This window comes from Lithobates pipiens, unplaced genomic scaffold (genome assembly GCF_037356315.1).
Source record: "Lithobates pipiens isolate NorthernLeopardFrog02 unplaced genomic scaffold, aLitPip1_a1.2 Scaffold_10, whole genome shotgun sequence".
Taxonomy (NCBI): Eukaryota; Metazoa; Chordata; class Amphibia; order Anura; family Ranidae; genus Lithobates; species Lithobates pipiens.
Window position 1 is genome coordinate 69,196,634 of NW_027507686.1, and position 4,500 is coordinate 69,201,133.

Consider the following 4,500-nt stretch of genomic DNA (forward strand, 5'->3'; position numbering starts at 1 on the left):
AAGAGGTGAAGCATTTGGAGTCAGCACCGTTGGTAGACGCAGCAGTCATGCGGCTGGTGAAACATGTCACACTTCCCTTAGAGGATACCGTGTCTTTTAAGGACATTCTGGACAGACGAATTGATGCTGATTTGAAGAGAGTGTATCTCACAGCAGGAATGGCCTGTAAGCCAGCGTTGGCTCTGGCCGCTATGTCCAAAGCAATGGAGATATGGACAGATAGTGTAGATGAGACACTTAGAAATATCTCTGAAGATACAGCTAAGAGCTCGCCTATCCAAGAGCTTAGGCTGGCCTCCGCCTTTCTTGGGGAGGCCTCTATCGACATTATACGCCTGGTGGCTCGGGTGATGCTTTCTTCTGTTACGGCTAAACGGGCTCTTTGGCTCCGCCCCTGGCTGGCAGACCAAGCCTCAAAACAAGTATGGTGCCGCATCCCCTTTGAAGGGTCCTCCCTTTTCGGCAATAAGTTGGATGAGGCTATTACCCGAGCCACTGGTGGAAAGTCGGGGTTCCTCCCCCAGGACCGGCGTTTGCAAGCCCAGAGAAGGTCTTTTCCAAAGAGACAGTACCAGGAACGAGCCAGGGAAGCTCGCAGTTACAGACCAGGCCGTGAATTTTCCAGGTCCTGGAAATCAAGACAATCCTCTTTTAAAAAATCTACAAAAAGTGATTTGAAGGGAGAGAGGGAACCAACTAAATCCTTTTGAGGTTGGGCCCGCTCAGACAGGGCAGGTGGGGGCTCGTCTTTTCCACTTTCGCCATGTCTGGGCGGCCTCGATCCAAGACTTCTGGACCATCAAGACAGTCTCCTCAGGTCATGTTTGGACCTTCAAGGAATCTCCCAGACTCAGATGGGTCCCCACCTCTCTCCCAGCCTCAGACGAAAAAAGGCTAATTCTTCTAGCCTACGTGGAATCTTTGTTGGCTCAAGGCGCCATTATCCATGTTCCAGTCATTCAGCGAGGCATGGGAATCTACTCTCCTTTGTTTATGGTCCGGAAAAAGAGCGGGGCCTGGAGGCCGGTCATAGATCTAACCCACTTGAACAGTTTTATCAAAAAAGAAAAATTCAAGATGGAGTCTTTATCCACAATTCAACAATCGGTCCAAGCAGGGGACTGGATGGTCTCCATAGACCTCAAGGACGCCTATTTTCATGTCCCAGTTGCAGAAAATTACCAGCAGTATCTCCGCTTCTCCGTGGGCGAAAGCCATTTTCAGTTTACTTGCCTTCCCTTCGGGTTATCAACTTCTCCTCGTGTATTTTCAAAAGTATTGTTGGCAGTGGTAGCTCTCCTGAGAACCAAAGGGATTCGTCTACATCACTACCTAGACGACCTTCTGTTGTTGGCTCAAGACAAGGATCAACTTCTGGTACACAGGAAGCAGGTCATCTCCACCCTACAGGAATTCGGGTGGATCTTGAACTTGGAGAAGAGCCAGCTGGTCCCATCTCAGCGGCTGGTGTTCTTAGGGGCCCTATTCAACACTGTCAGAGGCACCATCTCATTGCCAGAAGAGAAGTTGTCAGTGGTCAGGGACAGAATCCGTCCAGCCCTCTCTGCCTCTCATCTCCAGGCTCTCCAGTGCCTGAAAATTATAGGCACTATGGTAGCGACAATTCCGATGGTGAGGTGGTCACAGTGGAGGATGAGGCCCTTTCAGAGGGGTTTCCTTCTTCAATGGTCAGGCAGCAAAACCCAGCTGATTCGGATCACCTTATCCATGAGGAATTCCCTTCTGTGGTGGCTCCAACGGGAAAATCTCTGCAACTGCCATTCCATTCTCCCCATCTCATGGGTCACCATAACAACAGATGCCAGCAACAGGGGTTGGGGCGCCCACTGTCTGGCGGAAATGGCTCAGGGCACCTGGATTCTCCCCTCCAGAGGGACGGTGTCGAACATCCTGGAGTTAAGGGCAGCCTTTCAAGCTCTGCTAGCCTTTCGGCATCTGATTTCAGGAGCCTCGGTCTCTCTCAGGCTAGACAATACCACAGCAGTGGCGTACATAAGAAGGCAAGGGGGTACCCGAAGTCTATCCCTTCTCCAGGAGGTGGAACCGATCATGACCTGGGCTCAGAGGAACTTGAAGGATCTGACAGCATCTTATGTCCCAGGGATTCAGAACGTTCAGGCAGACTTTCTTTCCCGGATACTTCTGGACAACAACGAGTGGTCTCTCCACGAGGAAGTGTTCAGCTGGATCCTGACAATGGGGTTCTCCCCAGAAGTCGACCTGTTTGCCTCCCCTTGCAACAAAAAACTAGAGAAGTATTATTCAAGGTACAGGGATCCTCAAGCCTACGGGGTGGATGCCTTGACGGAGAAATGGTGGTTCCACAAGGCCTATGCCTTTCCCCCAACTCCTATTATTCATCAGTTCCTGAGGAGACTCAGGTCAGAGACAGCAGAAGTGATAGCCATAATCCCTTATTGGCCCAACAGACCCTGGTTTCCGCTTCTGATGCTCCTCAGTGTCAGGGATCCAATTCCTTTACCATCCAGGCCAGACCTTCTGTCTCAAGGGTCGAGATTACATCCTTGCCCGGATCACCTGCGCCTAAAGGCTTGGTTTTTGAAAGGGGACGGTTGAAGGCTTTAGGCTGTCCTGAAGAAGTCATTCCCACTCTTCTTAGTGCTCGAAGAAGCAGTACTAACCGGGTATATGAGAGAATTTGGGCGAAGTTTGCAGATCACTTGTCTTCAAGATCCAGTTCCTGTAATACCCTGACAGTCCGGGACGTCTTAAGCTTCTTGCAATCGGGATTGGATATCTCCCTTTCGGTTAGTTCTCTCCGGGTCCAGGTTTCAGCAATTTCAGCCTTTTCCGGAGTCGCATGGGCCAATCATCCCTTGGTCCAACAATTCTTCAAAGGAGCAGTCAGGCTTAGGCCACAAAGGAAGCCTAGATTCCCCAAATGGGATCTTCCATTGGTTCTAGATTTCTTCTCTCAACTTGACAGAACGCTCTCAATCAGAGAATTAACCCTTAAAACCTCTTTTCTGGTAGCCATAACCTCGGCGAAGAGAATCTCCGAAATTCAGTCTCTAGGTGCAAAGGAACCTTTTCTCACCTTCTTTCCAGATAGGGTGGTCCTAATTCCGATGTTGGGGACAAATCCCAAGGTGACCTCTGTTTTCCATGAAAACCAGGAAATCACTCTTCCTACCTTCAATTCTGCTGGAAGTCAAGATCCACATCCACTCGATTTGGGAGTTACTCTAAAACAATATCTGGATATTACAGCTTCTTTTCGTCAATCTGACTTCCTCTTCGTGCTATTTAACGGGAAAAGTAGAGGCGCCAAGGCCTCCGTTAGATCCATCGCTGCTTGGGTGGTTCAAGCAATTCAATGGGCTTATAGAGAGAAGGGCTTGGCTCCTCCTGAGGCGGTTACAGCTCACTCTACCAGAAGTCTCTCAACCTCATGGGCGGCTTCACGCCACGTTGCACCTGATGTAATCTGCAGAGCGGCCTCCTGGTCTTCTATTCATACTTTCATGTCTCACTATTGTGTTGAGCCAGCTTCTTTATCCTCTGTTGATTTTGGTTTGAAAGTCCTGTCGGCCGACAGTGTTAAATAAATCTTTTGTTCAGCATTTTTTGCCCACCCGGGTGTGTTTGGCGAGTTATTTCCCACACGTTGCTGCCATGGAGTCTGTCAGGAAAATGGAAAATTCCTATCAAAATACTTACCGTAATTTTCCTTTCCTGATGGACTCCATGGCAGCAGGAGTTCCCTCCCAAAATGGCTGGAGTAGGCTAGTTACCGAACACGGCCAGGGGCAGGGAGCAAAGATTTATGGGAGTAGTGTCCTATGGGTAGTGGAGGCGGGACTTAACCCACACGTTGCTGCCATGGAGTCCATCAGGAAAGGAAAATTACGGTAAGTATTTTGATAGGAATTTTCCATTATTCCTATTCGATGGTTATGAGTGCTGCTGGTCCATATTCATTAGCAATACATTTGCAGACCTTGCCATTACGTCCAGTCGCTTCTCCATTTCCATAGGAAATAATGGGATATAGCTAATAAAATTACAAATGCAACACAGGTACATCCTAATGCACCTCTATTTTATCTATTATTTTATATATATATTTTATCTATTAGGAATGCAACACAGATACATCCTAATGCCCCTCTATATCTATCTTTTTCTTTAAAAAAGCTTCCTATTACTTATGTCATCTAAATTAACTAAAAAATGTATTTGAATTTATAATACAAGTTGTATCAAACATAACAAGGTAATGTAACACAATAGATAACTGCGAGGAATATTTTGCTGTTATATTGGCAGGACCGTCAATTATTATAGGATTTTCCTTTTAAGCATTGTGTGATTTTCTCCTTGGTTATCTGAGTGCTGCTGGTCCGTATTCATTAGCAATACATTTGCAGACCTTGCCATTACGTCCAGTCGCTTCTCCATTTCTCCTCCCCCTTTCTTTTTTCCCTTTTTTTTTTTTCTCCCATAACACTGTGTGAC